We start from the raw sequence: 12,079 nt of genomic DNA, 5'->3' as shown, positions 1-12,079 counted from the left end.
CAAGGTAGCAGAGTTGGAAAGTGATATACAAACTATATCAGACTTGTTATTGAAATATTGTGGAGGGTCCTGGAGCCGTTACCCAGATATTTTCAGTTACATGTATTAACATAGGATTGTTTTTACTATCCATGGCTTCCTGATGAAGGCTAATAGCCGAAATGCGCATAGAGATGGGATAATAAAGCCATATTGGACAAGAAACATTAATTCATACAGTCCTCATTTCATTCAACAATGATTGAGAACATCATACAATTGATCAGAGTGATTCACATTATCATTAAATGTACCATGGAGGAATATGTCTCTATTGTGAGAATCAAACCTTAAAATGTTCATACATTAAATTGATAATCAAATATTGAACAAAGTAAAATATAATAAAGGATGAGTGAGGACGCATGAAAGTACAACATGGTTTTTCATTATAAGAAATGATAAAACGCTGTTTTAATAATCGTATATTAAATATCATTACTTTATATAAATGTATGTATTTATGTGCTTTTTTTATCTTCTGATACAATAAATATTCGAATTCAAGTTTCTCATCTGTGATTAGGTATTCTTACTTTGACGCCCCCATCATAAACATACTCTTTAAATTCATAGTTGCCTAATCTTTTTCTAATTCAATTGTTCAACAGTTCCTGACTTAGGAAATACATGCAATATCAGTGGGACCCCTATCTTTATACAGTCATTAAGAGATTCATGACTTAACGTAGCAGCACCATTTTTCTTACCATTACCTCAATAAAAAAACATTACCCACCAACCCTTGCTTCAGTTTTATAGATTCAGCCTTGGTAAGATGTGTTTCTTGGATAAGAGCAATATTGGCATTCCGATGTGATAAATTTGACAAAACCCTTTGATGTTTAATTGGTGAACCTATGCTCTTTACATATACAATATATAGAATTTTCATTGCCATAGAAAAATAATTGAAAAAGGTTATTTGAGAATTAATGAAGAACATATAAGGTGAACAAAATTGGAAGCAAATAAAGACAACAAAAGGAAAGAAAGGGGGATAAAGGAGAGGCAAACATATCTCACAAAAAGGAAGGGAAATGTTCACATAGAAAATAAAGAGATAAAAAATCTGAGGAACACGGAAATAGAATGTAAAAATAGAATGAAGAATGCCAGAGAGACAGAGAGAACATACCAACAAATATTTTTAAAGAAGATGGGGTGTGTTGAGACCACATGGAAGGATGACACATCCAAGCTCCGGAGAGACAACTTCAGATGAGAAGGCTTATGATGTAGGATACATAATAGGGTAGTCACAAGATAATGTTGGGGAACAGAAACCTGTACAGAGAAAATGAAGGTGAGTCTACTAGAACAATTTATAAATATGTTTTAGCGCAAAGTGAGAAGACTAATATAACATCATATGTCTAAAAAGCACAAAAGATGACTCAAAAAGGGAAAAAGGCTACAACATAAATAAAACACAATACATCACAAGACTTGGTAGGTATGGAGATGTTCATGAACTCCACTTTGTGCTCCTGAAGAAAAACTTGCAGACAGGGTGTGTCCTCATAAGGGAAGGTTTTGTTACTAAAGCTGATCTTAAACAGGCATGGGTGGAACAGACAAAAACAGGCTCCAAGAAAATGGACTGCAGGCTTCAAGAAAAGAAATTCCTTGAGCATGTCTTCCGTATTTTAAGCATAATCCTAGGAGAAGTACAAGTTATTGCTAGCCCATAAAATCTGTCTCCTAGATCGAGCAGCTGGCAAAACTTTAATCAGATATGTGAATTCAAGAATATAAAGTATAACACCATGAGGCCTTTTGGAAGTGGATACTCATGAGGCACATGGCCAAGTCTGTGAGCATGCCGTATGTTGAAAGGAGATGATTCCAGCATATTTAGTAACTTAGGTAGAAAGGTTCGAAAAAATGAGACTGGGTCAGAACTAAACCTGGGCGTAGTTTGTGAAGTTGCGCTACACGAAGTGTACTTCGCACTACGCGAGCTACGCGTGGCACTTTCCGAACTTTGTTGTACCATGTTCGCGATGATTGCACTGTGCCGGATGCTTGTCCGTAATGTGCATCATTGAAAACGGCATCTTTGCACAGTGCAAGCTGTCTTTTACTGCCGCTCGAGTAGATATTTACTCGAGAGGCAGCTTTGTCAACGTGGACTGGTAGTTTTTCATCACGAGTGGTCGTGACCACTCGCAATGAGAAATCTGACCTCCCCGCGTTGAGAATCTCACCGGGAGGTTTATTTTCAACGCTCACGAACGGCAACTAGATGTTGCTGATTGCAAACGAGGAAAAAGTCTCGCCGGGATGTCATTTTGCTTGTGGTTGAGGAAAGCACGTTGTGAAGAGAAGTAAAAGAACCCGACCAAGAAAGACCACGAAAGTCAATTGAGGAATTCTTGTATGCCTCACATTGCCTCCAAAGTAGGAAACGAAAGGCGGTGTCCAACAAAACCTCATCCATAATATATATAACTCCTGTCGTTCTGCGGAGAGTTAGTGTGACGCTTCCGTCTTCATTGAGTGCAAGCCAAAACCCAGTTGTATTATTTTCAATACTATTTATATTTGAGGAGATATAATGTGGTGTATTGTATTGCATAGGCATTTTTACATTCTTTTTCTAATTATTCTGAATTAATATTTATCACAATAAGTGCTCCTCTATAGCATGTGGTAAAAAACTATCCTCTTTCCCGCCTTGTGCTAATTGTCTATTGTAATTGTATTTATATATCGCTTATTACCCCTGATGAAGCGTCAAAGTGATTTTCGGCGAGTAGCACACCACTTCAGAATTTAGAAAGGATAAGTGGTGGGTAACTATAAGGAAATATGTGTTAATTTGAGAGTCTGTTAGTTTGATTGAATAGGACAATGGAAGGATAGAAGAGAGAAGAGTCAAGAAGGTGTTAATTGGGAGATCCTAGTAGTAAGACCTCTGATGAGGCATCAAAGTGCTTTTTGGCGTGTAGCCCATTGCCCCGTACACAAAAGGATTAGTGGTGGAATAGTATAGGGAGATATATTGTAATATGAGTGGTGGACTTGTTAGTCTGTTAGTTGGATTGAACAAGATATTGGAGGGATAGAAGAGGTAAGAGTCTAGAAAATGGGAGATCATAGTAGTAAGATGCGGCTTCGGATGAGTAAAAGGTCAGATGGTTGAGGGAAGAGTCTCTAGAAAGGGATTAGGGGAATCCTAGTAATAAAATGAGGTTTGGGATACAGGAGGGAGGAATTTAGAAAGGGTTGCTTGGGAGGTCATAGTAGTAACATAGTCAGCCAATATCCTCACTGAGGATGTCTACGAGAAAAAGTATAGATTTTTTCTCTCAAACAGCCAAGCACATATCCCAGTCATGGCCAATTTTAATTGGCTGATATGGAGGTTAAGATTGAAGTTGTTGACATGCTATTATACTGACATATCAAATAATGCCAGAAACACTAAAATCAAAGTCATTATCCAGCATCCAAACTACATAAACCTGCTCCCCTGACTATGGACGCAAGTGTTTGCATTGAGCACCTTTACATATATCCCATCGAAGATTTAGAAAACAGTTCCTTTAGTGAGATGGAAGCCCTTTCTTTTAGAAAAGCCTTTTACACACTGTACTATTCCTAACACCTATGCAACCCATAATATCATCCAGACAATGAAATGGGCATGCTAAACGTGGTTTATACAGGGGCATGGTCAATGGCTGCAGGTCAAAGAACGCTGTAAAGAATGGTAAAAGAATGTATACTTCCAAAAATGAAATAGGTATTTACAAAGAAGAAGGATTTAACTGGATTCCTTTCTAAAGCATGAGCTGTTTACACTTATAAGCTTGGTTATAAATTAAAGGGTACAGAACACTACAGGTCAAACTGGTTGCATTTGTCAGTTTTATCTTATATATCTAACCCAAATACAGTACAATTTAGTCAGCATATAATGTTGCATTAACATTCAAATTCTTCACCTTTCTAGCCATGATTAGCAATGTGAATGGGTATGCAAATTCCTTAAAACTCTTGAAAGATGTCTCACGTTCCTTTTCGAAATGTGCTCCTTCCATTGTCAGGGTTCCTGCCACAGCACACTTCTCTTGACTATTACAAAATACCTGCATGACTCATATCATTCCTCTGAACACTTATTTATTATTTATTTAATTATGTTTGTGTTTTATAGAGCGCAAACTTGACCCGTGAGGGTATCAGAGCCCTTTACAAGGTTTACAGTACTGAACAAATAAATGTGTGCTGGACCCATAGTGGAATAGAGGGACACAAGTGTATAGCTACAATTACAGTTAGAATCCGTATAAAACCCCACAGTTTCTTGGTGGTGAGGTTCTGAAAAACCGGATTTCGTATAATTACTCAAGAATTAAAACTTCGTCGAAACATGACGAAGTTGGTATCAAAAGACCGAGAATGACGAGTACATCATGTACATGTATTTTCGGCGTTTTCGAGTGACGATTTCACCTCGAAATCATCATTTACATTCTAAGCCCTTGGCTCCCAATTATATGTTGCCCTTTACATAGGCCGTAATCCAGTTGATTTCAATTCCACAAGGACACGTACTCCTTAATCGACTTTTCCATGACCTCAGTACAAGTTGGAACCATTGCCCCCGGCCGAACTCGTTAGGTCAGTCCCCTCCCAGTGGCCGAAGCAAGATAGCATCTAGGCTCAACAAACCATAAAACCATTTCAGTGCGCACACCTGCCATATCTCGCTCACATCTATCTTCACTCTTTTGCTTCACTTACTTTATGGTGGGGAGGTGCCCATTTTATTAGGGGTCCAGTGATATCTGATGAAATGTTGGGCCTTGCCAAATGATTTGTTGTAGGCAGCACGAAGTGAAATATGGACATGTCATCATGACTCTGCTTTCTCTTTGTACTAAAAATATGTTAACGATTTACTTTACAACCAAGAATGTTTTGCTCTAGGCCTAAAACTGTGAATAAGAAGAGAAGCCTGACTTTGCAAAAGTGTGCAGTCTCCTGAGAATATACCCGTGTTGTACTTCTAGGACACTTGTTACCTTGGTTGCAGCCAATAAACTAATCTTTGACTTCACCTAGAAGACTCCGAGTTTCTGTAGGTCTGGATCAGGAAGAACCCGAGGTCTCTGGGTGTTGATTCCCTGGCACCGCTGGGTTACCGGTTCTGTGCCCGTTCTTAAAAACCCAGTACCTCAGTTGGCGATTCCAGTGGTACCAGTCAGCCAGAAGATCGTGAGGAGCTTCGTGTGGAAATTCCGGAGGACGGCCAACCACCTCATCGACCCCTGCATGTCGACGTGGTCCGAAGGTCTTTGCTGCGAGGTTCCCCGCTTCCCGACGGCTACAAGGACTGCTGCCCTGGCTATCGCCCTGATTTGGACCCTTGAAGTCTTTGGTAGAGCGAAACACTGAGACGAGTCTTCTGGTGACGTCATCGATATTTCAGTTAAGTATAAGTGGAGCGTCTCCCAGTCCTTAGTTGGACCTAGTTTTGGGTATCCTTGGGATACAAAGGTTTGTGTTGGTACTTGCAAGCACCAAAACCGAAGGACTCGTGTATTCACGAGAAATATCGTAATCGATAATCCTTTGAAGTTTGGAACTAGACTAGAGAGCGAGGATGCCTAGTCTTAGACTTGGGAATTTGTTTTGTCTTGGTAGTAATAATAGGGACTCCCGATTGAAGGACTCATGTCCGGTTCCTCCAGTTGGAACTCCGACTTACGAGCTATATGTGAAACATGGGGTAGGCCCCATCACTTACAACGAAGTATGGATTAAATACACCAGGAAAGATGGTGTTCTAAAATGGCCCCAATATGGTAGCTTTGACTATGAAATCTTAGACAACCTTGAAGTAAAGCTCTTTAAAAAGGAAGCCCGGCCGGCGATGTTTGACTCTTTCCGCCTATGGCGCAAAGAAGCCAAACAAAAAGAAATTAAATTAGCGAAGAAAAATAAAAGAGAAGGGGGACTTTCAGTAATGCAAGCTGCTGTGCAGTTTAAAGACAATGAAGAAGAGCAGATGAATGAGCAGTTGCACAGGCAACGTAAAATGGCAATAGATAAGTGTTATCCAGTGTTACCGTCTCTTCAACAAAAGGCAGCAAAAGAGCGTGAAAAAGACTCATTAATGTCGCTGTCACTGAATTCACCACCCCCCTATGCGCAGAATGCCACAGCACCCCAGCAACCTTTAGTTGCGCAAACTGCGCCTCCTGCTCCTCCACAGCACCCACCAGCTGTTCTTCAGCTGGCTCCTACTTCTTCGGTGCAACCTCCTCCAGGCCCACCGACCACCTCTGTTTCACCTGTGTTTTCTACGGTTTTACCTACTGTATTCTTTTCGGCTCATAATGCTCCCTCTACGATTTTGCCTAGTGCCCCCTCTATTTTCCTTGATACCTCTTCTACTATCTCTGCCCCTGTCTTATCTCACCCCGTTTTTCCATCTGTTTGTCCTTCAGTTTCACCTTCCATTCGGCAGAAAATGGCCAGCACTGTTACTAACCTTCTTTTACCTCTTTTCGGGTCGCCTACTACGACCCCTAACATGGGAAGAAGACAGTTGCGAAGTCAACTGCCTGATTATCAAGAGATTCACTGAATAGTTTAGCACGGAAATGGGTCATGGACACTGTAAAATATGATGTACAGTCTGTCATGGACGTTTTCCACCAATGGGAAACGGATCACTGACATAATATCGACGACACAAATATCGAGATACACAAATATCGAGTCAAAAATATCGATTGACAAAATATCGACTCCCTATCTTCAAACAGGTAAGTACCAAAATATCGATTTCAAAATATCGACTTACAAAAATATAGACTGTCAAAATATCGATTTTTTAAAATGTCTTAAAAGTAGGTTAAAACTAATATAGTAATAAATATATTTAATATAAACTTAGAAATAATTATTAAAAAACATATAATTTTAATAAATAATTTATATAATTAAAAAAATTATATCACCAAAAATTACACACACACATATATATATATATATATATATATATATATATATATATATATATATATATATATATATTACCTACTGGCGGTCGCCAGTAGGTATATATAGTTAGGATTTTTTCTCTATGGGTTTTTTGAAAATTCTATGTCTAATAACTTTGGCGTTTGTGGACGGAATCGGCTGAAATTTTCAGGAAAATGGCACATTTTGTTTCTGAGCAGCCCTTGAAAATTTGGGGGGGGTTCGTCCAGTGGGGGCCGAGAAAAAAGGGGGGTCCCAAAACGTGTTTTTAACATTGAGTTTTCCATAGGGCGGTTGGCCTCACTTTTAGCCCGAACGGCTGAATGGATTTGCACGAAACTTGGCAAAATTGTAGGGACTGGTAGCCCGATGTGCCTTTTGTAGGTCTCAATATATGTGCTCCAGTGGATTTTGAGAAATTAACGTTTAAAAAAAGATATATATCTGTAACAGCGGACCGGGCAGCGTCCCAGGACGCGTACTTTTCGCGCAACGGAGCTTTGTGAAGCGAAGCTGATTGGTTCTCCGGCGTCTGTCAACATTCCAAACAGTCCGTAGCGGCCGCCATCTTGTCTCTCGGTAGGATCGAGAGACAAGAGGAGGTCAAAACAAAGGGGGAAATAACTATAAGGGGGCATAGTAGATCCTCGCTGACCCCCTAGGTTTGATGTGGAGGTTTTAAAAGGGCCCCGCGGGGCAAAAAAAAATAATAATAATAATAATCGAACGGCTGAATGGATTTGCACGAAACTTGGCAAAATTGTAGGGACTGGTAGCCCGATGTGCCTTTGCTAGGTCTCAATATATGTGCTTCAGTGGATTTTGAGAAATTAACGTTCAAAAAAAGATATATATCTGTAACAGCGCACCGCTTCGCGTACTTTTCGCGTTACGGAGCTTTGCGAAGCGAAGCTGATTGGCTCTCCGGTGTCTGTAAACATTCCAAACAGTACGTAGCGGCCGCCATCTTGTCTCTCGGTAGGATCGAGAGACAAGAGGAGGCCAAAGCGAAGGGGCAAATGACCATAAGGGGGCATAGTAGATCCTCGCTGACCCCCTAGGTTTGATGTGGAGGTTTTAAAAGGGCCCCGCGGGGCAAAAAAAAAAATAATAATAATAATCGAACGGCTGATGACCATAAGGGGGCATAGTAGATCCTCGCTGACCCCCTAGGTTTGATGTGGAGGTTTTAAAAGGGCCCCGCGGGGCAAAAAAAAATAATAATAATAATAATCGAACGGCTGAATGGATTTGCACGAAACTTGGTAAAATATTAGGGACTGGTAGCCCGATGTGCCTTTGCTATGTCTCAATATATGTGCTTCAGTGCATTTTGAGAAATTAACGTTCAAAAACAAGATATATATCTGTAACAGCGCTCCGCTTCGCGGAGATAAAATTATATGTGTATTACCTAGCTGTTGCTAACACCAGTTAGCGACGGCTAGTAGGAGATAGCGACCATCTTGGGTCCCACTTTGCATGTGAGTGATATTTATCACTAATGACATGCAAAGTGGGCATGCCAAGATGTTAGCGACTGGAAACAGTCGCTAACATCGCTATCTCCTATTATCAACTTTTGGAAATATTCGAGATAAGCGCGAATATCTCCAAAAAGTAACAGCTGCCCTGAGCAGTTCTTAGCCATGTTATCCAATGGGAGGTGGATAACATGGCTAAGAGCATTAGCTCGGTAATGCATGAATATCGCGGAGTTTTCAGCGACATTAATGCATTGCGCTCGTTTTTTATCGTATTTGCGATAAACCTTGATAATAGCAAGGTTTATCTGCGATAATTTCTGACGGTAAAAAAATCGTTGCTAAGCATCGTTAGGGATAAATATCGCTTAACCTTGGTAATATGCCCCAACGTCTGTTAACGTTCGATTCGAAGGAAATCAGGAATTGTTGAAAAACATTGTGTGCGCCATCTTGTCTTTTTTCAAATGCCACACTTTTGTCGTGCACGGCAGCCATTTTAGATGCCTTGACCAGATCCACTCTGTGAACGCTGTCGATCCTTAGCATGGCTCCCCACCCTCGCAAGCATCTCCCCCAGGCAGTGGTCACCCCCGCTCTCTGTTTTATGCATGGGTAATAAACCTCCCCCCATCTGCGCTGTTCTTCCCTGAGAATCACACCCTGTGCCCGCCCGACACCTCCCTTTCGCCCTATTCACTACCGCACCCTCTGACACTCCTTTTCCTCTGTGTCCGATTGTCCAGGCCGGTCCTAGGCTATCAGCTAGCCCTGCAGATGTAGTTTATGGCCACAGCTGTAAAGAATCACCCGTCTTCAAAGGAGTTATAGTAGATCAAGGCCCACACTCGATGAGATCCGTCACAGCAGAAGCGTTGCTATTATCTGAAAACCATTCTGTATTGTGATTGGGGAGGGGACCGAGCGTGAAGCGGAAGATTCCAGGGATGACTCTTTGTACATCAAAGTTTTTACAATTATGTGTCACATTAAAAATATATAGCACTCCGACAAAGTAGTAAGATTATAAAACTTTAATAATTTATAAATATATACAAGAAAACAAAAATAGTAATAACATATAAACATTTTTAGAGAAAAACAACGAAGTAGCGGTCGGCTGTGCGAATAGTCCCAACGCAGCACAACGTCCAGATTTCCGGCGTGGGGCGTCGCGGGGGGTGGGTGATCAGTAGCAAACTGTTGTGCGAATAGTTCCAAGGCAGCAGAACGCGCCGAAATCTAGATGACACAAAAGTGATGTCTAGTAAGTTGCCACCCAGCAAATAACGGCGTGGGGCGTCGCGGGGGGTGGGTCATCAGTAGCAAACTGTTGTGCGAATAGTTCCAAGGCAGCAGAACGATGGCACCAAGGTGATGTCCAGTAAGTTGCCGCACTGGTTTTGGTATCCTACAATGCTGCTCCGAATAACGGCGTGGGGCGCCCCGGGGGAGGCGGCGTGAACGGGCCTCTCCAGGTGGAGTCTCGTCTGTTGTAGTGGGGCGCCCCTTTACCGTTTCAGTTGCCATTCCGTCCGCTTTTGGTCCACTGTGTCAAAATCCGCCATTCAGCTGAGTTGCGCCCACTCTTGCGGTGCAGCGATAGGCGGCTGTCACAGGACTCTCAAAATGGCGGCAGGCTGTTTCCTTTTTGGGCCTGGTCCACTGAAATGGCCCTGGGACACCTTGGAAATCGGACGGTTGTCTGCTAGGTCTTGGACCCCATTCTCGAAAGCGTCCCCTCCGCCTTGAGAATTCATCAAAAGTTTTGGGGGCCCCGACTCCTGCAGGCTTCTGGTGGGGAGCGGCTGCCATGATTGCTCGCGGAATGACCACGACGGAGCTACGAGATGGTGGTGCTCTCATGGTGACGCCAGCTTCAGTCTGAAACATCCAGAAACAAGGTGGGGCTTTCATCGTTTGGGGGAAAAAAAAAGTTTTCATCCAATGAAAAGTGTTGTTTTTAGGTCATATGATCAAGCCTTCCATCATTAGGAAACCAAAAGTAAAATGAACCAATGAAAAGTTTTATAAACAAGTCACATGACCTGTTATGCGGCATAGGGTATAAAATGCGGAGAAAATACGTTGGCACGTGAGGCGGCGTCAGTAGCGGACCGATGTGCGAATAGGCCGAAGGCAATACAACGCGCCAAGATCCGGATGGCATCGAGGTGGTGTCATAGTTGAGAGTTCTGAGCAGCGGTTGTAACACTGTCTGAAGCTTATTTGCAGCTGCTGCAGCTTCACTACGCGCCAAGATCCGGATGGCACCGAGGTGGTGTGTAGGAAGTTGCCGCACTGGTGTGGCCATCCTACAATGCTGAAAGTCGGCGTGGGGCGCCCCGTTGGCCTGTGAGTTTGCGTCAGTAGCGGACCGATGTGCGAATAGGCCGAAGGCAGCACAACGCGCCAAGATCCGGATGGCACCGAGGTGGTGTCTAGTAAGTTGTCGCACTTCTGTGGCCATCCTACAATGTTGAAAGTCGGCGTGGGGCGCCCCGTTGGCCTGTGAGATGGTGTCAGTAGCGGACTGATGTGTGAATGGGGCCAAAGGCAGCGCAACAATATTTTCTACTATATTTCCGGTGTAGAAGAGACCACAAGGCGCTGAGATGCCAAGATCCGGATGGCACCGAGGTGGTGTCTTGCAAGTTGTGGTACTGGTGTGGCCATCCTACAATGCTGAAAGTCGGCGTGGGGCGCCCCGTTGGCCTGTGAGATGGCGTCAGTAGCGGACCGATGTGCGAATAGGCCGAAGGCAGCACAACAATATTTTCTGACTGACACCACAAGGCGCTGAGATGCCAAGATCCGGATGGCACCGAGGTGATGTCTAAGTTGCGGACTGATGTGCGAATGGGGCCAAAGGCAGCGTAACAATATTTTTTGTATGGAAGATACCACTAGGCGTTGAGATGCCAAGATTCGGATGGCACTGAGGTGATGTCTAGCAAGTTGGTGTGGTCATCCTACAATGCTGAAACTCGGCGTGGGTCACCCCATTAGCCTGTGAGATGGCGTCAGTAGCGGACCGATGTGCGAATAGGCCGAAGGCAGCACAACGCGCCAAGATCCGGATGTCACCGTGGTGGTTTCATAGTTGAGAGGCACTTCATCTGCAGTGGGGCGCCGAGATCCGGATGGCACCGAGGTGATGTCTAGCAAGTTGCTGTACTGGTGTGGTCATCCTACAATGCTGAAACTCGGCGTGGGTCGCCCCATTAGCCTGTGAGATGGCGTCAGTAGCGGACCGATGTGCGAATAGGCCGAAGGCAGCACAACGCGCCAAGATCCGGATGTCACCGTGGTGGTTTCATAGTTGAGAGGCACTTCATCTGCAGTGGGGCGCCGAGATCCGGATGGCACCGAGGTGATGTCTAGCAAGTTGCTGTACTGGTGTGGTCATCCTACAATGCTGAAACTCGGCGTGGGTCGCCCCATTAGCCTGTGAGATGGCGTCAGTAGCGGACCGATGTGCGAATAGGCCGAAGGCAGCACAACGCGCCAAGATCCGGATGTCACCGTGGTGGTTTCATAGTTGAGAGGCACTT

The sequence above is a fragment of the Lissotriton helveticus genome, chromosome 1_1 (assembly GCF_964261635.1).
Source record: "Lissotriton helveticus chromosome 1_1, aLisHel1.1, whole genome shotgun sequence".
Taxonomy (NCBI): Eukaryota; Metazoa; Chordata; class Amphibia; order Caudata; family Salamandridae; genus Lissotriton; species Lissotriton helveticus.
Note: the sequence above shows the minus strand (reverse complement) of the source record.